The sequence below is a fragment of the Zonotrichia leucophrys genome, chromosome 9 (genome assembly GCF_028769735.1).
Source record: "Zonotrichia leucophrys gambelii isolate GWCS_2022_RI chromosome 9, RI_Zleu_2.0, whole genome shotgun sequence".
Lineage (NCBI taxonomy): Eukaryota > Metazoa > Chordata > Aves > Passeriformes > Passerellidae > Zonotrichia > Zonotrichia leucophrys.
Window position 1 is genome coordinate 23,398,123 of NC_088179.1, and position 23,924 is coordinate 23,422,046.

The window sequence follows — 23,924 nt, forward strand, 5'->3', positions numbered from 1 at the left end:
CCCAATGTGCAAAAACCTGTTCTCAAAATGTACATTGCTGTTACTAACATTCGGAAAGATTAATCAACCAACCAGCAAACAGTGGTGTTCACATTTTAGTAATTAAGGCAAATAATTCCTTTCTACTCCTAAATCCTTAAGGACCCCAAATTCCAGACTGTGCCACCCTGCTGCTGTCCACATATTTTTATATTTTTTTGCTAAACCCAAGATTTTCATTAGATCTGCGTGCAGGGAGGCAGGGCGGGAAAGAAAAGGATATTTACAAGGAGCACAAGCATTTTATCATTTTTCTGATCCCACTTTTTATATTAAATTCTAATGCTGGGCTTGCCCTGCCAGGTGAGCTGGAGCGTTTTGCTGTGGGGGCGTTGGAGGCGATAAGAGAACCCTGGGGTTTAATCTTGGATCTGATCCTCAGGGAGGACACCATCCTCTCCTGGCAGTGTCCAGGCTGATAAGGACTGATAGGAAAAGGAGGTTTCAGCAGGATCTCCTGGCTGTTGACTGCGTTTGCTCCCAGCTTTCACCAAATTCCCATCAAATTCCCGTTAGCGCCGTCAAACCGCGACCGCGCAAGGCGGGAGCCGCCACCTCCTCACCGAGTGCCACCACTGATCCCCAGACCTGTGACATGGAGCTGACTTTACCTGCAGGAACAACGCCCTCCTAAATCTGTCACTCTACTGTGGATGCACCCATGGCCAAGTGGCCAATGATGGAGTGGGGAATAAACAGGAAAAGCAAAAATGTTTCCCTGCAGAGGGAGCAGAAGATTCGCTACCGGCCCCTTCCAGCGCTCCTCAGAGCTCTGGGGAGGGGAGATGGCTTAATTCAATGTTCAAACAAATGATCCCATTGGAAAGGGCTCCCTGTGCTCGGATAAGACTTTCCCAGAAATTCAATTCCCTAATTTCATCAGGTGGCGCCTCGGCCGCCGCGGTTTTCGGGGACGGATTTGGAGGGCACCTCGTTTGAGGGCAATTTGAGAGAAGCAGAGTTGACACCGTGTCAATCTCTTGCCAGGCTGAGTGGCATCTCCCAGGAAAACAATTGAATTTAGGGATGCAGCCTGCTTGTTTTAATCTCCTCTCTCTCACCAGGCTAAAATGCTCTTTTACATAAGCAGCAAATACATTCAATATTTGATGATGTGCAACCGAAAATTTGTCCTTCCCCCAAGGAAAATAACTCCAGGCTTTTTAAAAAATGAGGACTGGAAGCTCAACCATTTTCCCCAAATGAAAGGTCATACCAGACACTGCTATCCTAAATTTGATTTATCTCCTTGATTTTATAAAAACCCTTAACTTACAAAACCTTTTGGGGTAGGACACAGAGATTTGAACAGAGAGAGAAAATCCCTCACTTTTGCGTGAGGAAGGAAGGATGGTTTGTGCCATGTTCCTTCCTGATGAGCTTTGTAAATTGTGGAGTCAGTGCTTCAGGAGACTTTCAGAGTAGAAATTAACTCCTAAAATTAGTTGGATATATATAAAAAAAAAAATTAAATCTTTATACAGCTGCAAGGATTGACTAAAAGAACAAAGAGTCCCACTACTTTATATACATTATATCTATATATATAGATATATAGATAGATACAGATATATATTTATATGAATGTGACTAACAGAAATAATCCAGGCCTATGGGAAGGATATATAGGAACATCCAGTTTCCAAATTTCCGGACGTCCAAATAATTAAGTATATTTATTTAACATCAAAGTTGTGCTGCATAATCACAGCTGAATATCTACAAAACAAAACCTACTTGAATTCATTCATTAACTTTATAGAAGATGAAAAAACATTAAATAAATTTCCCTTTTCTAGGCTGAGCTGTTATATAAGGACTACAGCCTGACCTGACTAAAATAAATTATACATCCAGCAGGAAATGTCTGTCCATACCATGAAGCCCTTGGATTTTGCTCTCTGTGAAGACCTGGGCTGAGCAGCCTGTGATGTTCAACGTTCAGACAGACTGATGGGACAGTTTGTGGCTCATCATTTCCATGTCAGGGGACATGTTCAGGCACAGGTGTGGAGACAAGTGACACTTGGAACTCCCAGCAGAGAAGCCACACCACGTCCTTGAAGAGTCAGACAAGAAATCCGAGGTGTCGCCAGTTCGCTGCTTCTAGAAGGAATATCTAGTTTAAACAAAAATGTCCTCATGGCTCCTACGAAATTCCTGGAGAAGTTGTGATTATCTCCAGAAAAAATGAAATATTCCCTTGCAGAAGGTGCATTTGGGTAGTTTCAGGAGGCTGAGGGTGGCACTGAGGAGGCTTCCAAGGTGGTTTTCAGGTGTTGGACACCCGGACACTGATACAAATACGTGGAGGAGAAAGGCAGAAATCAGTGAAAATCAACCCCTGCCTACATTTTTCTACAGAGCAGCTTTGAGCTGGGTTTGGAAAGTTGGTAAAAGTAATTTTTTACTTGTTTTTCTCTCCCTTTTTAAGCAGCAAGGAGGCCAGGCCCATTTAAATTCTGCTTCTGGCTTGCAGCGTGTCTGAACACAGAGAGGTCATGGCTTGATGCTGCTACTTTGATGATGGAAGAGAATTTTATATTTTGCTCCTCCAGGTTTTCCTCCATCTTCTGCCTCTGCAAGTCGATGGGTTGATATTTCTAAGTGCACAAACACATGATTAGCATCGTTTTCTGTTCTCAGAGGCCTTTGATGCAGCAAAAGGAAGGAGTTTTGTGCAAAGTTCAGCACCCAGGATCCTGCCTGACAAAACCTTCACGCCTGGCTCAGGCACACAGAGGGCTCACAGGAGCAAGGAGTGGCTGGAGAGGGTGGTCAGAGGTCCTTGTTCACTTCTTCCACCTCCTTGGAAAATCAGTTTTCCAGCCCCTGGGGAGTTCTACAGCAGAAGTTTAACTTCAGCCAAGCATTTAACTGAAGGTTGGATTTCAGGCCCTCTAATTTCAGGTTCATCTGACAAGGAGTTGTGTTAGCAGGATGAAAAGGTTAAGAAAGAACTTCTCAGACTTCCAGCTCCTTCCCTCCTGCTTCTGGCCCCCCTTATTGTTAATATTATCTTGTCATATTTAGGAACTGTGACTCAGCCTTCCCAGAATGAAGCAGCGTCCCTGAGGCTGCTCAGGAGCCACGTGGTTCGTGTCCTAAACCCAAAAAATCTTCACAGAAAATAAGCGGATTCTACTCAAAAAGGACCCTGAGCTTCCATTCCAGCTCTGAGGGTGCAGAACTGCAGCAAAGCCTCCCCTGGGTGCGCCATCCACCCCTCGGAGGAGCAGAGAGCCCCTGATCCTGTCAGGTGTCCTTGGAAGAGGCAGGGATGACCTTTGCCGAGTGCTGGAGCGGAGCCAGGCCGAGCTGGTGGCACAGAGTGACAGGGGACGAGCAGCAGGGTGTGGGATCTCAGGATCTGAGTCCTGAGATGCCGAGCCACCGAGACCACCCTTGGGGGGCTCGGGAGTCCTGGAATGTTCCAGAAGTGTCTGGTGGCTGGACTTTGATCCTACACAGGAGACGACACCTGTATGAGGACAGGAGGGTTTCACCGGGGTGAATGGTGAAGGGATTGGTTAATTAGAGGGTGAGACACAGGGTTTAGGATTTCTGTACAGGGGGGTTTAGAGAAGTAAGATGGAGGAATTGGGGCGTGTCCTGTCCTTCTTCTTCTTCTTCTTCTCCTCCATCTTCTGTGGTGATGGTGGCACTTTTGGATTGGTTATTACTAAAAGTGCACCGGGCAATAAGAATAAATGGTATTGGGGAAAAATGATAAATATTGTACACGTAACCATGGGTATAAAGATAGGTGACTGCCCGGAGGGCAGCACAGTGTGCTCATGGCTGGCTGCTGAGCAGAGCTCTGTCGGGCTGAAAGAAAATCTTTTAGATAAACAATTAATAAACATAAAAACCGAAAGAAGAACTGAAGCCTCTTCTCGTCCTTTGATACGCGGGCTGCCCCAAGGCCACCTCGGGCCTTTCCAGGCCCTTCAAACAGCCCAAAACCCGACAGCAGGGCTGGCACAGAAGGGACAAGGCTCCTCCATCTGCTCCAGCTCGCGCTGTGCTGCTGGAAATGGATGAGGGGAGAGGAGATATTAATGCCAGGAGCCCTGGGAGACGGGGGTACGTCCCAAATCCCCACACCACAGCGCACATCACACATTGTTTCCAGCGCTGTAATTATCTGATAAAGCTGTTAAGCAGCCCCCTGAGGTGCCATGAAGAATTCACACTTCCCACCAAAGCACGGCCAGACATTAGTCAGCAACTGGATGCTGCTTTGGGGGGGAAAAAAATTATGTCAGGAGAGTAATTTCCTTTTATTTCTGAGAAACTTAAGGTTTGTGATGGGAGGATGAGCTGGCTGCACTCAGCTCTGCTTGAGAAATACACAAATTTCTCAGCATAAAGAGAGAAGACCAAACATTTCATGTGTGCACCAGGGTGGGGTCTCACATCTGCCTCCACCCCACACTGAAACATTGTTAAGTAAAAGATACCCAAACTTCTATGGATTGACCCCAAAAGTTAATTTAGAGCTCAAGGCCAGGCTGGACCCTGGGACGGTGGAAGGTGTCCCTGCCCATGGCAGGGGTGGCACTGGATGGGCTTTAAGATCCCTTCCAACCCAAATCATTCCATGACTATATGATTAAAGAAGCCCAAGTGCAGACATAAGATTCCCCAAACCTCAATTGCTATGTCAGTTAAAGAAATAACGGGAAATTAATAATGAGACAAAAGAAAAATTGCAATTACACCTACTCCAGACTGGAGCAAAGCCACCCTAGAAAATAAACCAGCTGCACCTTGACAAAATTCCTGTCTGAGGGAGTTTCCAGGCACCATCCAGGCACTGCTCATGGAGGATGCTGCCAATGGCCAGGTCTGCAGCACCTTCCCAACCTGCTTTGTCCAAGAGCTTCCCTGGGGCTGCTGCCTGGGAAAAGAGGGATGGACTGGTTTAAACCTGGATCTGGAACAGTTCCCAGGTGAGGGATGGGTGTCTGGGCCAAATTTCTCCCTATGAACCTCAAGAATTAGAAATTTTTGACCCAGGAAAATCATATATTAAAAAAAATCATTTTCACTGAGCCAAAGATTTCTGATTATTGAGGTCAGAGTCAGCACAGAAAGTCTGAAATTCTCAGCACCCAGGGTTGCAACACCCAGGTTGCACATCTGCCCCTGTGTCCACCTCTCCTGTGATGATGATGATGATGCTCCAGGAGGTGCTGGGAGCTCACTCGTGGATCTGCACTGGGATCATTGCTGTGTGCCAGGGAAACACCCACAGGTGAGCCCTTCCCAAAACTGCTCAGCAGCACAGCTGGAGACCCAGAGGGAAACACCCCCAGCTCAGCTCTGCTTTATCATCTTCCATTTTTGAAGTGCCAATATTGACACAGCCACAAAGGCCCATCTCCCTCCTCACCTTCAGCAGGCAGCAAACACAGGGGGTGACTTTGAGCCTTGTTTACCAGGGAGACCAATTTCAATTCTCCTCTCCACTCGTCTTTTATCTCAGTTTCTTCCCTCGTATCCATATTTACCCTCTGCTCTGGCGTGACAGAGATGTGTTAATGTATAATTAATGCGCATTAAGCACTGCTCTGCAGGGGCCTTACAACCCACACTGACCCCAAAGGAGCCTTGCTCCCCTATTTCCAACACCCCCATTGGAATAATAAACCTGGGTTTGATCTTCCTTCCTTATTTTCCTTTTTTTTGGAACCAGTTTTGATCATTCCAGCAGTCTCTGGTTGTTTTAAAGTGGTTCCTGCACCCAAACACAGTTTTGGCCCCAGCAGAGTAACTGCAGCGTGCTGCAAAAACAGAGCTGCAAAGCAGCACTAAAACATTCTGAGCTATAACATTTACACTTGTATTTTATCATTTCACATATGGAGACATCACCTAATTGTCAATAGACTCACAACAATTCTCATCAAGGGCCTCACCCATAGCTCCTCAGAGTCACTGAGACCATTCTATTGCCTCCAAATGGCTTTGGATCGCCCCCAAAAGGAAAAAAAAACACACCAAGATAAATTGCAAATTGTCTCATTAACTCCTCCAAATGTCTTTTGAACCATTTCCAGAAAAATAAATGAAGGGGGAAAAAAAAAAGTAGTCAAGCACTCCAAGAACACGACTGGAGTAAAAGGAGAAATAAAAATAAAAATGCAGCGCCCAGAGTAGTTTCAAAGTTCTACGAGAGAAAATATAATCACATATTGCAACTGACTCCTAAAAGGCAGGGAGAGCAAACCCTGCCACGAGGCTGCCCCTCAACCCTTCCTGTCTCATCCCTCGCTGTTGGTGTGGGCAGGATCCAGAGAGTCGTTATCAGGAATAACCGCACTTCTCCCATCTGCACCCGCTCCCAGCTGAGCGGGGAAATAAAACAGGAAAAAACCCAACAAAGCCCCACACAAGTGGCAAAACACTTCCATCAACAGATGTGAGATCTCATTCAAAATGCCATTTTTCTGACCCTAGAAGTCATTGTTTTATATGGAGCATGTGGACTCACAAAGTTTTCTTTCACTCAAGTACATAAAAAAATTTCTTGCAAGCCAAACACAACAGCAAGAACAAAAATCCATATTAAGTTCCCAATTCCAAAAGTTTTCAGATGGAAGGAGCCTAAAAAAAAAAAAAAAAAACATAAAAAGGAGTAAATGTGGCACTGGGTGCCATGGTTTAGCTGAGGTGTTGGGGCTGGGTTGGACTCATGATCTTGAAGGTCTCGTCTAACCCAGTGATTCTGTGAATTCTGTGAAATATCTGTAAGAATCCTACCCTGACCTTAGGCTTCATCATCTGGGGTGCAGCAAATGCTCTGGGTACCTGTGATTTTCACTTTCTCCTATGCCTAGAGTTGGTTCATTTGAACGTGCCTCAAAGCAAAATTATTAATGCCACTGTCCTGAATATTTCCTGTTCAGTGCTGAGATAAAATGCTCTGCTGGGTGGTGATTATGGAGCCTGATTGCCCTGGTAATTCCAATATCTGCTTCCCTTAATTTCCAGCTCTCCCACCAAACAAAGCCCAGGACAAGGGAGAAGATTCATTAGCATTACTAAATTAAAATTATTCCAACAATCCACAGCAGCATCCTGCTGGATTTCCCAGCAAACCAGGCTTTGTTCTCCAGCTTCTCCCTGTTTGAGGAACAGATTGTGCCAACCCCACGCCGTGGCTCACCAGAAGGGGAGTTCAGAGAGAGGATCAGTCTTCATTTGTGACTGCAGTGGTTCTGATAGAAAATTGAGCTTTGTGATTTTCAGAGGGGAGAATTGTCATAAACACAGCAAAAACAACCTAACTATTCTTAGTTTTTATATTATAAAAAGTCTGTGATGTTAAAAATATTGCAGAACAAAAGCGTGGAATGGGAAATGCAGCTGTTTACAAAATACAGAGCAATTTCTGACTGCTTGTACTCCATCAAAAAACAAGATATTGTGATGAAAAATACCTCAGCTTAATCACACATCCTGAGGTGATATCCCTGCATTTTCTGCTGTGTCAGGGTGAATAATTCAATTCCATCCAGATAAGATTTGCAATACAGTTTGAATTTCTCAGTGCATTATTCCCTTCTCTCCACAATACATTAGAGCCCAAAAATAGACATTTACCTCAGAGGGCCAAAAAAAGCAGAAGCATTCACATCAAGCTGACCAATTTTGGAAATTAAGCCAAGATATTTGTTATTTTCACCTCTTCAAAAATTTATTCCAACATCTGTCCCCCACAAAAATACACATCCAAGTTTCACTCCACAAAAACAATAAATAAAGGGAGAATTTTTACATGATGATTAACTCATGCCACAAAAAAACAAACAAAAAAACAGAAATGTTCAGGAGGTTCTGGTATTTCCTTCTCTTCCTGAATAATTGGAGACTTGACCTGATGCATTTCCAAAGGACAGGCTTAGCTCCCAATCCAAGATTCCTCACCAATTCCAATTTCTCCTCCAAGAATTTAGGAAGAAAATCCCAATTTCAAAAGTTATCCTAGAGAAGGATTGCAGCCATTAGAGAACATAATTATTTCTTTTTTTTAACCCTGTTCCTTGCATGGAGCTTGGCCACAGGCTGGAATTTATAAATTAAATGTTCATCACCACCATAACTGCACAAAAATAATAATTATTTCTTTTTCCCCTGAGGTGCAGCCAGCTGTCCTGAGGAAGGGACACAGACCAAAACCACAGAATCATTTAGAAAATTGGATAAAATCTCCAAGACAATCAAATCCAACCATCTCCAGGGCTAACAAGGCCACCCTTGCCCCATGTCCCAACTGCCACATCCTGGTGGCTTTGAGATCCCTCCAGGAATGGGAACCCTGTCACTTCTTTATCTTCTATTTCTGCCCGAGTCAGGATTGGGATGGAAAGCCCTCAAGATGGTATTTCATGTTCAGAGTGAAATGTTTATTATTTCTTATCTATGTCACAGTCTTACACATTGTCAGTTCTGCAGCACCTCCCTCTAACAAACAAAGAATGGAGCCCCATCTCTCTCTCTACAAGGCTTTTTAAGGATAAACTGTCCAGTTAAGAAATGACACCAAAATTATTTTTACTTAACCCAATAACCAACCACCCATCCCCTCAATGGGGACTTTTTATCCAATTACACAAAACCACCCAAACCCAGGAAGAAGAAGATGAAGAAGGAGCAGCCTCCACCCCAAAATCTCCACCTTGCTTTATATCTATTACTATATTCTACAACCTTAAACTCTGGGTTTCCCACCCTGTGATATCACACATTTCTATCCAAACTCCACACCCACAATCCCAGTTCCATCATTCCATTCCGGAAGTTTCCCCACGGCCTCAGGTCAATGCAGTGTTCTCTTGGGGGTCAGTCCCTGCCAGCACAGAAATCTGAAATTCTCAGCAATCAGGGTTCCACAAGAACATCATTTCCCTGGGCAGCTGGGCCAATGTTTGCACCACTTTTGGTGAGGAAAACTCATATAAAAGTTCATCCCTTTGCCACAGGTTGAGGCCACGCTTGGCGCCTCAGCAGCCTTCCCAAACCAAGTGTTTTGTGTGTTTTCCTTTTCTGTGTAAAAGCAGAAAAGCCCAGAAATGCAGGAAATATAAATGGCCAAATAAAAAAAGGAAACCTATTCAGAGTCTGCCCTGAACCACACTCCAGGGAACTTGTAACTGCTTCTCAGGAGAGCTGGGTAAAATCTCTGTATGGAGCACGTCAGGAGGAATTACCAGCACTTATTTACGGCTGTGTCACCCAATCCTAACATTTATCCACTTTATGTCACAGCTTCACTTTTAATTTGATCATCCTCCCGATTTTCTCCACATCCCAAAGGCCCCGGGGGCTCTTTAAAAATAACACATTTATGGAGCCCAATTCACAGGGAAACACCCCAGACAAATCCAGGCCAGCAGTAAATAACCACTGGCTTCTTCCCTCAGATGCTACAACTGCATTTATCCCACTCCCAAAAGTCCCATGCTGCCTGTCCATTATCTCCATTTTCCACTCCTCAGCCCCAGTGGCTGCATTCCTTTCTAACGGGTTTTATTTTTGCACTCTTTTTGCACTAAAATGGCTCAATTCTACGGCAGGATAATTTGTGCTTCATCAGGATCCCAAAGAACATCAGTTTAAAATTAAAAAACAAAATAATAAAACCAGTTTTGCCAGTGACAAAGAACAGATGTTCTTCAAAATTTTATCAAAGATTACTCCTGTTTTGAGCAGCTGAGAGAAGTTTTAACAAATTGTTCCTGACATCAAATTCCTTGTCAGCACAGGCAATCCAAAAACATGTTTGAAACACTGAGGTAAGGATAAAGATTTGCAAAGTACTCGATCCTCAATTCTCCTCCTTCCTCACACAACAGGATGTGGGTTTGGGGTTTTTTTTTTATAGCAGGAAAAAATAAAATTAAAAACAAAAAGTATCAAACAAGACCAAAAATCTGGCGCCAGCTTATTAAATATTCAACCAGTCTGGCCCAGCTGCATGTGTCTAACTCAGCCTGGCAAGTTTGCTACTCTCTGAAGAAAGATTTATTTTTGAATTAAACATGCGTTCAAAAAATTAAGTTCAAGGGTTTGACAGGCGAGTTTGGGGAGTTTAGCAGGGGATTTGCTGGCCTGAAGTTGTTGCCACCTGACTTCCATGGAATTTTCTCACCCATCCTCTCCAGAGGGATTTTTCCACACCTGACCTCCAGTCCCTGGGAACAGAGGCTCTCTTTAGAGCATGGCTTTTCCTTTTTTTGCAACAAATCTGCCATTAGAATAAAGATATTTTTAGGGAAAAAACCAGAAAATTGTATTTTAATGGATTCATTTCCTTCAACAAGACACGTAAAAATAGTTACCTTGAGCATTAAGTGACTATAAAAGCAGCTGCCATCATTTCATTTGCTTTTAGAACCTTCCTCCACAAATGATGTCACATTTTGCACATTAAAATAAAACCTGATTGCTTTAACAAGTGAAACTTCTCAGACAGCTGGGTGATGTTCCTGGGACAGGGCTGGCTCCCCACATTCCCAAACCCTTGTTTGCTTTGATTTCAAAGTGCAGCAGAGGTCCTACAATCTCATCATAAAAACCATATTAACTGAATGAGAATAATAGGAAAAGAATTTTAAATTAAAAACAGTGTTCAGTTGGGATCTTTTTCCTTGGGTGTATTAAGGGATCTGGATTTTTTTTTTTTGTAGGTTTTTCCCATTTTTATTTTAAATCGAGGATGAGGTGCAAGGTGCTGCTGGTAATTTATTTACACATCTACACTATAAACATTAATTTCTCAAAAACCAGCACAAATCCAACTAAAACCATTAAATTAAGCCTTAATTAAGTGACCAAAGTGACCCTGAGTCCCCCCACAGCACTGACACCTCCTGGGACTGCACTGACTCTCCCCAGCAGGAAAATGCCTCGTTCCCACTGGGTTTTGCCTGGCAGATGTGGAGTCCTTCCCTTGCCAGGAAAATCAGCTTTTCCCCAACAGCTCTGCACAGGGAGAGCAGCACCAAAACAGACCCTGCAAGGCCATGGAGGGCCCAGACAGGAGCTCTCCCAACTCAGAAATGTCAACAAAGTCCAAAAAGTTGTCATTGAACACCTCAAAGCTGTGTCATTACCATGACATCAGAAATAACTCGATTATTCACCATCCATGCACAGCAGCTTCACCGAGACAAATTCATTTCCAAGGCTGGAGTGGGATAGTCTTTCGAAATTTTGGATTTATTCCTAAATAACCTCAGATTAAGGGGGTTTACAGCAGTTTATTTGTAGTTGTTCTATTAATTTTATTTCTAAGCCTTAGTTTTTTAATATACCTATATACATTATTTATAAACACAGATCTACTTCTATATATATTGATATAATGAAGAGGAAGATTCACACATTGATTTCCTGAGCATATTCAAATTATTATTTCAAGATTTGCAAGAAGTCACCCAAAATTAGGTTCACTTCTTTCCTAACCTCTATCAAACCATACAAGTCACTGTCCAGTATCTCCCAAACCTTCTGGCCTTACATTGCTCTCCAAAGCTCTGCATGTTGCATGATTTCACTTAAGAAAGTGGCTTTAAATTTAAATTGCTCTCCAGTGCTCCGGATGTTGTCTGGTTTCACTGAAGACATGAAAAGGATTATTTCTTTCCATATATAAAGAAAATCCTTTTAATTATATAGGGGAATTGTCACTAAGTGCCAAATGCTTTGGTGATGCTTTACTCCTCCTTTTTTTGTTTTACTTTATTTTTGACTTTATCCTGATGCTTCCTTTCTCTTTACCTGCCAGAACTTTGGAATTTCTTGTGTTAGTGCCAACATATTTAGGCTCAAGTTTAACGAGAATTAAGTGTTAATTTGGTCATGGAGACAAAGACCCACTGAAGCCCAACCTTGATTAAGGAAGATATTGGTGACCAGGGAGGATCAGGGCCCTCAGGGCAGTGGGAATTGATGATTTTTAGCCACCAAAAATCATCAATTTCCACCTCACCAAATTCTGAACCTAAGGTGGAAGGAAATAAAACATCCCTCCGTGACAGAAGTGTTTGGTGCCCTGCTCTGCACATCACCTGCAGCCCAAAACTGAGAATAATCCGGCTGGAATTAAATGTTCCTTGGAGAAAAATTCTGGTTTGCTGAGGTGATCATGGATTAATTTGGGTGGGAAAAGCCCTCCACAATCACCAAGTCCAAACACCAACCCCTGTCCCCAAGTGCCACATCCTGGTGGCTTTTCCATCCCTCCAGGGATGGAGATTCCACCACTGCAGCTGTGCCAGGGATAGACAAGCGTTGGTGTAAGGCAGAAAAATTATTTTAAAATTTAAAAAAATTATAATAAAAAATTATTTTTAAAAATCAGAAAATCAAGCCTGGAATCACAGTCTTGGCCTTGTCAAGGGTATCCCTCTGCAATTCCCATGTGGAAGCAATCCTGGTGTGAGCAGTTCATTAACACAACAATCCATTCCTGGGGAAAAACAACCAGCACCTGGATAAACTGTTGGTACACCCTCAGAAAAACGAAAACTCTCTCTCACACAAAACTTTTCATCACCTACACACTGAGGTTTGAGTGACCAATCAATGCAGAATAACAACTTGTTACTGACCAATGAAGGGATTGGCAAGAAAGGTGCTGACCAATGAGAGTCACACACAGGTCTATAAAACTGGATAAAAATGTGAATAAAGAATGGCTTTTCCTCCAATATGAAGAAAATTGACTCCATGTGATGTATTCCAATAGACAAGTGGAATTTTTCCTTCAATCCAACCTCATCTGGTGCAACCTGAGGCTGCTTCCAATGCTCAGGTGCTCCCACATGCTCAGGATCAAGGTGGAAGCTGTGGCTCCTCGACTTGACTCAGATTCAGCCTCTAAATCATTGCAGGAACATCTCCAAGCCCCCATTCCCAGCAAAGGCTGCAGCTGCTGCCTCCTCTGGAATCCCCATTCCAGCAATAATGGATCCCTGAATTACAGAGGCAGCGGAAAAGGACAATTTGTTACGGCCACCCTGATTTTTTTTAGTTCAGATCATCCTGGCAGGTCTCACCAGCCACTGTTGGATGTTCCACAGGGCCACACAAACCCCACAATCATTTCCAACAGCGTTTTTCTCCCTTCTTGCTTTTCTGTGCATAATTGCCAGGTATAAAATACAGCTCATCTTGAGCCAGCAAACCCCAGCACAGGGCTGCAGCTCCATTTATTTCTTCTATAAATAGCATTTCATGGAGTGCTCACCGTGGAATTTATACCACTTTAGCAATAAAATGAAAGTGGTGTTTTGGAAACAGCATAAAAATGCATTTTTAATCATGAAACCTTGTAAACCTTGCCTAGAATAGTGTTAGAGACAACTTTTCCTTGCAAAAACATTGGAGGGATAAATGCTGACCAAGTCATGGGGCAGATGTTGGAATGATTGGGATTCAGAGAGCGGCTCCAGACACATTGAGCTGTCTCAGCATTTCGGGGTTGAAGTTAAAATTACAAAGCAATGAATTTTGAATGGGATCATTCCAGAGATGCTTCTGGGCACTGCTGGAGAAAAAGATTTGGGCACGGTACAGGAGGCTGATGAATGTAATTCCAGGATTCGGGATGAGGAAATCTGTGCATTTCAAAGGTGGAGATGGCCTGGTAGAACCTGTCTTGGCCAAAAATCATCAATTCCTACTGTCCTGATGGTCCTGATCCTCCCTGGTCACCAACAGCTTCTTTCATCAAGGTTGGGCTTCAGTGGGTCTTTGACTCCATTAAAAAATTAACACTTAATTATTTTTAAACTTGAGCCTAAATATGTTGGCACTAACACAAGAAATTCCAAAGTTCTGGCAGGTAAAGAGAAAGGAAGCATCAGGATAAAATCAAAAAGAAAGTAAAGCAAAAAAGGAAGAGTAAAAACCCAAACACATCAACCTCTTCCTATTTATCCATGGAAAAAAAAAAATCCTTGTCCTAAAGCCTATTTACTGCCTATTTCCCACAATTTTCAGGAATCAACAGAATAATGGGAAGCTGATTTTCTTCTTTTCCTAACAAGTGAAATAACACCCAAGGAAAGGACTGAAATGGTGATTAAAGCCAAGTAAATTAGTGGGGAATATCACAGGGACAAAAGGAAAACAGGATGCAATCCTTGGCTTCCAGAGTGCATCAAAATTCAAATTCATCGCCTTCATGGGAAGACTGAACAAACATGATATTAAATTAAATTCTGAACACCAATGAACCCCTTTGGCCCAGAGACTTTCACTTTATGGATGTATTTTTTTAGGGGAAAAAAACCCCTGAAACCCAAGAAATTCCAATGAGGGAATTTGCAGCTTTTTTCTTTGGAAAAACAGAAAATCCAGCAGGAAGGGTCAGTGAGGGGTTATCTCCATGCCAGGGTTGGACTCCAGGGGAGCACTGCAGGACAGATATCCCAATTCCAGAATTCCCACCAGCTCTGCAATAATTCCTGAGTGCTGGAGGCTGGCCTGGCTCAAAAAGGGCTGCTATAAATAATTCCATGGCCAATTCAATGGAAGGGCTTTGGGACAGAAGCAAGGGAATGATGATCCAGGAGGAGGAGCCATTCCTTGAACTTCCTCAGGGAAGTTCATAATAAATAAATAATTCCATGGCTAATTCAATGGCTTTGGGACAGAAGCAAGGGAATGAAGATCCAAGAGGAGGAGCCATTCCTTGAACTTCCTCAGGGCGCCAGACGCAGGAGGTGCTGATCCCACACAAAATCCAAAGGGCAATGCATATTTTAAAGGAAAATCCACTGCAAGCACCAAGGGAAGGCTGGCACTGACTCAGGGAGCTGTGCCTGGAGCACAAAAGCCAGGAGAAGTCTCACGGAGCCCGCTGAAGCCGAAGGAATCAGACATGGCCTGGGGAAGGCGACGGGGATATCAAATATTCCAGCTATAAATACCCTGCCTGCCTCTGGCAGCGACCTGGGCCACGCAGGGATAAACAGGACAAACATGGGAAGGCTTCTGGAGCTCCCTCCGTGCCACTGAGCACATTGCAGGCAGACAGAGCCACCACACACACGGGAGGAGCAGCCACCGTGGGCTTCCCGGGAATGTCAACACTCCATGGATCCCAAATTCATGGGGGGACTGAACTGTCCTAAAAGCATCGCCCCAGTGCTGCAGCAATAAGGGGGAAGGTGTTGGTCAATAAAAGAATTCTGGGTTTGGGTGAGATTAAAATCTCTTTTTTTTTTTGTTGCACGCAGGAGGAAAAGTACAAGTGGGAGTCCATCAGCATTTCCCTTGCACTTTCAATCATGACTCGCCTCCCATTTCATTAACGATTGGAGCTGCACTTTAAAATACGCTGCATTTTGCTCAATCACTGGAATTCCCTGGCCTTTCAGGAGGGGCCAACAGCAGATCTGCACACCTTGGAAAAAGTGAGGGAAACCACTTATGCAAAACCAGGCAGAACCAAGGAGCACACACCTGAGAGCCAAGGAACACACACCCCACTGCCACAGCTCTGAAACCACCAAAAACTCCTCCCAGATGAAATTTATAAATCAATGAAAAATTCCTTCAATATCACCACGAGGACTAGCAGGAGTCTGGTGAATTATTTACTCAGGGAGCAGGAGACAAGGGAGAGCTTGCAGCAACATCAATACTCGACACATTAGTGAGTCTTTCACTTCTGCTTTATCAGCTTTCTCATGGGCTCTCAAGTTTGCTGACCCATATTCTGGGGCTCACTGAAAAGAGCAGCCTTGAAGAGATGTGACAATCTTGTCCATGTAGAATCAAATCTGGGAAGCTGAGATCTCTTTTTAACAAATCTCTTCTGCAGCCACCACAAAGGTGATTCAAGGAACAGCTGGGATTTCATTCCGGCTCTCCCATGACACAAAGCTGTTCACTCATTCTGGTATTAGCCCCAGATAAATGCATGTTTCAGGAAATTATTAGAGTTTTGACATTGCTTCCACTCTAATTTTTTTAATTTATCAATGTTTCATTAACTTTCAGACAGAGAATGTCACACCTCTGATCTCTTCAGCAATGGTTGGTGAATAACTAAAGGACCTAACTAAAGGTAAATAACTAAAGCAAGGAAAGAAACAAAGGAAATCAATCAAACATCTTCTCTCTTCTCCATTCTGCAACACAGGAGGGAAGAGGCCACACCAGAGCTTCCATGAAATCAGAAAAAGCTGAAAATGTACAATTTTTCCACTATTCCCCTACTGAAAAAACCATATCCCAGCAAGAATTTAGAAGTACAGAAGGACTAAACACTGAAAATGGGAATGCTCCCATGGATAACCAACAACCACAGGATATTTTTTCTTCCTGCATTTAAATATGGACAGCACCTCCTTGCTTCAAAGGGACAAAAACCTCATTTCACAAAATTTGATGGTTTTATTCGAATTTTTCATGTATACAGAGAGACAAATGAAAATCTGATTTTGGAGGCAGGAAGAGGAAAAAAAAATCTGCTTTTTCCTTAAGTCTTTGTAATTTTTTCCTGATTAAACAACTGTCAGGCCCAGCAGGGTTGAACAGTGACCACATCCCTGGTTCAGAGGGAAAAACCCCACAAAAAAAGGCTGCTTGGAAGGAGGTTTTTGGCCCATGGATATTTCCTGGAGTAGTTACAGAAAGGAGCCTGCTTGAGCATCTCAGGTCACCAGCAGACAATTGAGGCACAGATGTAGAAAGAACATCGAGCTTTGGGGGATAATCAGATTTATTTTTTTCAATAAGTAGAGCGTATTATTTTCAAGTGGTTAACTGAGAATAACTCTTGCAGAAGTACAATATAACAGTAATTATTCCAAAATCAATGGCACAAAAGGGTTCATTTCAAATCACGTTATGATTGCTGGATTAAAGTAGTTATTATATAATAGGATAGCAATTACTCCACCTTAATAATTTCTGGGTTTCTGAGGGTGAAAGTGATAATACGAGCTACAGCAGGTGTCAAATTTTAGATGTTGTGGAATGAATATTCCAAAGGCTGGAAAGAAACAAACAGATTAGCATATAAAAACCACAGGCATGGAAAAGAGCTAAAAATACCCAACAGCTTCAGCCCTCTCCCCCTGAGCAGACATCAGAGGCTGCTCCCTCCTGACAAAGACACAGCTACAACCACAAGGAGGCTGAAGGTTCTCATCATCCTCCTCTGGAGGAGCTTCGGGGTTCCTGGGGGAATCAAATTTATGCTCTGAGCAGACAGGTGGGACAGCGTGAGCTCCCAGATCTGCAGGGGACACTGAAGACACAGCCCATCCCTCCAGCACAGCTGGGCTTGCTCTGGGTTGGGGTTTTAAATCCCTGGGTTTGCTCTGGTTTGGGGTTTTAAATCCCTCCAGCACAGCTGGGTTTGCTCTGGTTTGGGGTTTTACATCCAATCCCTCCAGCACAGCTGGGTTTGCTCTGGTTTGGGGTTTTAAATCCCTGGGTTTGCTCTGGTTTGGGGTTTACATCCCTCCAGCACAGCTGGGTCTGCTCCAGTTTGGGGTTTACATCCCTCCAGCACAGCTGGGTTTGCTCTGGTTTGAGGTTTTAATTCCCTCTAGCAAGGCTGAGTTTGCCCTGATTTGAGGTTCTACATTCCACACCTCCAGAACAGCTGGGTTTGCTCTGGTTTGGGGTTTTACATCCCTGGGTTTGCTCTGGTTTGGGGATTTACATCCCATTCCTTCAGTACAGCTGGGCTTGCTCTGGTTTGGGGTTTTACATCCAATCCCTCCAGCACAGCTGGGTTTGCTCTGGTTTGGGGTTTTAAATCCCTGGGTTTGCTCTGGTTTGGGGATTTACATCCCATTCCTTCAGTACAGCTGGGTTTGCTCTGGTTTGAGGTTTTCATTCCCTCTAGCAAGGCTGAGTTTGCCCTGATTTGAGGTTCTATATTCCACACCTCCAGCACAGCTGGGTCTGCTCTGGTTTGGGGTTTTAAATCCCTGGGTTTGCTCTGGTTTGGGGTTTTAAATCCCTGGGTTTGCCCTGGTTTGGGGTTTTAAATCCCTGGGTTTGCTCTGGTTTGGGGTTTTAAATCCCTGGGTTTGCTCTGGTTTGGGGTTTGAAATCCCTGGGTTTGCTCTGGTTTGGGGTTTTACATCCCACACCTCCAGCACAGCTGGGTTTGCTCTGGTTTGGGGTTTTAAATCCCTGGGTTTGCTCTGGTTTGGGGATTTACATCCCATTCCTTCAGTACAGCTGGGTTTGCTCTGGTTTGAGGTTTTCATTCCCTCTAGCAAGGCTGAGTTTGCCCTGATTTGAGGTTCTATATTCCACACCTCCAGCACAGCTGGGTTGGCTCTGGTTTGGGGTTTTGTCAGCTCATTTAAGGCTCCAGCCCATGGAATGTCCCTCCCTGGGGATATCCCACGGCCCTCAATTCCACAATCCTGCCTGAGCAGGGAGGTGGCACCAGGGCATCACTGTGGGCCCCTCCAACCTGAACCTTTCTGGGATTTGCTGTAAAAGCACCCCCAAACACAAGGTTATTCCTGGGTTCTTGCTCCTCAAACACATTTTTATTCCTGGGTTCTTGCTCTCTTACCTCACTTCTTTTTAATCCCAAGCTCGCTTTTTTTTTTTTTTTTTAATATCAGGTGCAAACTGTTTATTAATAAAATTATGAGAGCAGCACTTTTTCAGATGCCACCTTAAATCCTGCTTGGAAAACTTGGAAAGTCTTCCCCCCCTTCAACCTTCTTGACAAGCTTTTCCAACTCCTCTCTGTTCTGTGATAGCTTTTCCCTTATTCCCAGTTCCTAACAGAAATCTGTGCTTATAAACACAAAAAATGGGATTTTTTTGCAGATTCAAGACCCCTGAAAGAAGAACTGGGTTGATTTTTTTTTTTTTTCCTATTTCCCTTAGAGGAAAGATCCCATCTGTGCCTCAGGGCACCATCAGCTCCCAACAGCTGCAGCACCAAGGTAGAACTAAATACACAACTGCCTGATTAGTCCTGAAAATCGAGTTCTCTTGGTGTTACAAACTAAATGGCAAGTCCAAATGAAGTCCACCTAATTCCTAAAGAACAAATATTTGAGCCCTGTCAAGGAATGCAAAGTCCCTTTGGCAAGGGAAGCAGGCACTGAGCTTCAGTGCAGGTAAATGTGCAGAGTTTAATACAGTTACAGCAAGGAAAAAGGAAAGTCTCTTAAAAAAGGTGAGTTTGTATCGATTGTAAATTCACTAAATGTAGTTCAACACGGGAGTTTTTACCCAGCCCTGACAGAATAGGGAAATACAGAGGAAAAGCAGCCCTGGAAGCACAATCAGGGACATGCACACAGGGGTTTGAGTGACCAATTAATGCAGGGTAACAACTTGTTATTAACCATAAAGTAATTAGCAAGAAAGCTCCTGACCAGCTGGTGTCACAGATATCTTTTATGGAAAATCCTTTCCTTAGGATTTTTCCTCCTGAGAAGCTGAGAGGCCTCAGGAACAAAATGCAAACATTGATTATCTGCTGCTGTGGAATGCAACAGGTGCATCTCTGATTGGTCTCATGCAGTTGTTTCTAATTAATGGCCAATCACAGCCCAGCTGGCTCAGACAGAGAGCCGAGCCACAAACCTTTGTTATCATTCTCTTTTCTATTCTTAGCCAGCCTTCTGATGAAACCTTTTCTTCTATTCTTTTAGTATAGTTTTAATGTAATGTATATCATAAAATAATAAATCAGCCTTCTGAAACATGGAGTCAAATCCTCATCTCTTCCCTCATCCTGGGACCCCTGTGAACACGGCCACAGTTGGAGTCACACACAGCTCTGTAAAACTGGATAAACAGGAGTTATGTAAGTGAAGAATGGGCTTTTTCCACCATGAAGAAAATGGAATGTGTGTGATTTACTCCAATGGACCCCCTTGCAGGGCAGCAAAACCCATCCCAAGGCTGTGGTTAATTTGTGATCCAGTGTGAGACTGCACGATCCCAGAGCTGCTGGGATGATCCCAGCAATGCCCAGGAGCACCAAATCCCACCCCAAAGCCAAATCCCACCCCAAAGCTCTCCAGGCTCAGGAAAAGCTGCCCTGTCCCTCCCAGCACAGCAAAAACCTCTGTGCTAAAAAGGGCTCTCAGTGCTTTCAGCAGGCAGATTAAACATTAAAGCAGACAGCGGTGGTACAAAATATTAATGCAGCATAAATAAGCCCCTCATTATCACAAAAGCATATTAACCATTCACCTCAGCAAAATTCCTCTCTCATCTCTCTGCCTGCCTCCATCACAGCAGCTGCTCTGGCTGATATAGGCCAAGTCCTCCCAACTTCATGTGGAATTTCCTCGTGCTAAAACACTGGAAACACGGCACAGAAATCTCCAAATAAAACACTGGAAACACGGCACAGAAATCTCCAAATAAAACACTGGAAACACGGCACAGAAATCTCCAAATAAAACACTGGAAACACGGCACAGAAATCTCCAAATAAAACACTGGAAACACGGCACAGAAATCTCCAAATAATGCACTGGAAACACGGCACAGAAATCTCCAAATAATGCACTGGAAACACGGCACAGAAATCTCCAAATAAGCACTGGAAACACGGCACAGAAATCTCCAAATAATGCACTGGAAACACGGCACAGAAATCTCCAAATAATGCACTGGAAACACGGCACAGAAATCTCCAAATAATGCACTGGAAACACGGCACAGAAATCTCCAAATAAAACACTGGAAACACGGCACAGAAATCTCCAAATAAAACACTGAAAACATGACACAAATCTCCACAGAAATCTCCAAAGTGCTGCACAAAGCTGGCAAGTAAAGTGCATTACAGATTATTTCCCCCAGCCTAAACTGAGGTAAAACATCTGCATAAACAAAAGGTGAAGTCAGAAGGACTTCCACATAAATATTTCTCTATTACCATTCAGAGAAAACATCACAACACATCCAGTCACTGGACAGCTTGAGGAAATATATTAAAGATGGTATTGGAAATATATAAAGACGGTATCTACTGAAATGGGTTCATAGAGATTTTAGCAGGTTACTCCCAAAAAATAAATCCCAGCAGCAAGATGCCACAAACTGCCAGCGGCTTTTGATACCCAAGAGCCTTAAATAAGTCCTCAAATATTCCTCAAAAATTCAAAATACTGAGTAACACTTTTTTTTCCCCCCTTTCTCCTCCACTGTTTATAATTAGCAAATTCTTCATTTGTGGGGACAGGAGGCTGATCCTCCAGCAGCTGACAGGCCAAGGGAGTTCAGTCCACCTCTGAGCAAAGCATTCATGTCTGCCCCATCTCCTCAGAGGAACCTCCATTTTTTAGGGATTCTCCTGGGGCAGAGATGATTTTTGTGATGCCCCCAGATGCTCCTGCCCCACTTAAACCAGGGAGAGCAAACGTTTCCCCAAACATCAGAGGGAGCAGTGGGATGCTGTGATGTTCAGCCAGGAGAGCTCCCAAGCTGAGCCTCTGCTTTGAAGCCTCCAAAAGGCGGCTCCACCAGGACTTGAGGAGCCCCATTTCCCAATTTTGGGGACCTAAAGGAAGGAAATTGTGTTGGGAAGGAGTTGATTCTTCTAATGTTCACTGCATGTGCAGTGCCTGGGAGCTCCCAGCTGGGGAATAAGTGCAGAAGAAAAATAAAAGCAGTGGTTTTGCTAAAAGAATCCAGCAAGGGACTGCTCTGCACCTTCCTGTGTCCACATGGGGCTTTTTCCATATCCTGGTCATGGATTTTTCCTCTCATTTTCCTTTCATTGCCTCATCACAAAGCTGAGAGAGAAGAACACAGCACTTGTAGGTAACACCTTTTATCACCAGGCCACTGCTCCACCTCCAGCCCCTTCCTACAGCTCCCTCCAACCCAGGAAAGGCAAAATTTGGTGGGAACCACAAAAGGGAAACCTCATTCCTGCAGCAGAGGAGAAAACAGCCCCAGCTCCTGCCTGAGAGCTCACACAGAGACCCAGGAGGCTCCAGCACAGATCCTGGGAATGCTGAGAGCCACTGGGATAACTGAATTTAGCAGCCACCAGACAGAACCAACCCAAGGAGGGAAAACACATCCTCAAGCTCTCAATCTCCTGCTCAGAGAAACATTTTTCCAGAAAAAAAAACCACCAAACAACCCAAACAAAAACAAACAAACAAACAAAAAAAACCAAAACAAAACCCAACCAAACAAAAAACCTAAAAAAAAAAAAAACCAACCAAAAAAAAAATACAAAAACAGCAAAAAATAAACAAATAGAAAAACTCACAAAAGCCAATCCAGCCTTACCTTGAAAGCAGCAATTGTCCCACTGCCAGGACCAGGCCAGCAGGAGTCTCCAATTCTGCAGTATCCATTAACCCATGGATTCCAGGGATTCCACACCCCAATAAACAACTCTGCTCCATCTTTCTCCCTTCCCTTCTTTCCCTGCTAAATTCCCTTCCCACAGCCCCTCCTCCCCGAGGGGCAGCAGCTGTTCCTGGTCTGCAGCACAGATCCCACAGGTGGGAGGGATAATGAGGGTAATGAGGGAATTCCTGCAGATTTAGGGAATCCCAGGCCCCCACCTGGCACCCCCAGCCCTCCTGGCCCTCTGCAGGGAGTGTTTTGGGATAAAAACATGGATCCAAGTGGAGTGACAGGGAATTCCATGGGATCCCAGGAGGGTTGGCAGGAGCTGTGTCCCGCTCTGGGTTCCCACAGGAGGGACATGGTTCTGGTGGAGGAACCACCAGTGTTCCAGCAATGTTCCAATATTCCAGTAGAAAACAGTTTAAAAATTGCCTGTTTGTGCTCCTGGTTTTTCTCTGTCTCTGAGTTTTGCTGTGTTACAGAATGGCTTTAAAATTTCATTGTTTCCTTTCCCTCTCTTGCCCCAAACCCCTGATATTTGTGCTATTGATCCACACTTGCGCTCAGCCTCACACCCAACACCTTTCCCTCAGTGCAAACCTCTCTCATTTACTGAGGTCTCCAGCTTCAAACCATTGCCAAGCACATCCCAGAGAGCTGATTCTTTAAATAACACCATTGCAGGGGGGGAAAAAATGAATTAATTCCCTCCACAAAGCCCTACATGCAGGGCATGTTGAGTCTTTTGAAGGATCCATGACCTGAATTGGCTGCAAATTCCAAAGGTCTTGGGGGCACTGGAAATGCTGATTCCTCTCCCAGAGCAGCAGTGGCTATTGCTAAATTTGGGTCTGAATTTGGAGGGGTTTTCATCTCTCTCCTCAGCTTCTCCTTTTTCAGATCCTTCCCTTTTTTTTCATTGTCACGCAGGGAAGTCAAACTCCTGTGCTGTGAAATTGCAAACTGTTTCCATGGAGATGATTAATATGTTCATAAGTCCCCAATAATTCATTCACTGCGGGACCACTGAGGGTGAAATGTTGGCTGGCAAAAGAAGATGCCTTTAAAAACTGATTTTTTTTTAATCCCTTTTGTAATAACCCGAATAAAGAAACAAAACAATTAAATAAGTGCAATGCGAGCAACATGAATATTTTCAATTATTGTGTCTCATCCCAACAATTTTAACTTTAGTAAAAGTAATGGAATATCTTGTCATCAAACCTTTCAATAATTAAAAGGTGAAGGGATGATAATTAAGGCATGTAGATGGTGGATTATTGTTATTTCCATAATTCCATCCTGTGAGAGGCACTCTGAGGCAGCTGGCTGATAATAATATTATCAATAATTCCCCTTCAAGGGCAGGATTGTGCCTTTAACAAATGCCCAGGTGTGTCAGGAATCATCTCCTGCTTGTGGAACTGCTCAGCTCCAAGGGAACTCATGGCAAACTGATTTTTGATGGATACTGGATTGAGCTTTTCCAAAAAGTTTAATGGGAACTGGAGCAGCTGACAGTCCTTTGGAACAGCCCTATT

General features: G+C 43.8%; 1 long non-coding RNA gene across 1 annotated transcript; it reads right to left on the reverse strand.

The window, feature by feature from the left end:
• Positions 1-1,696: 1,696 nt before the first annotated feature.
• LOC135451695 (uncharacterized) lies at positions 1,697-22,432 on the reverse strand. Its single transcript, XR_010441406.1, has 2 exons — positions 22,318-22,432; positions 1,697-3,520 (listed from the first exon to the last, which is right to left on the reverse strand). It is a non-coding gene; the product is annotated as an uncharacterized LOC135451695 (long non-coding RNA).
• Positions 22,433-23,924: the final 1,492 nt, after the last annotated feature.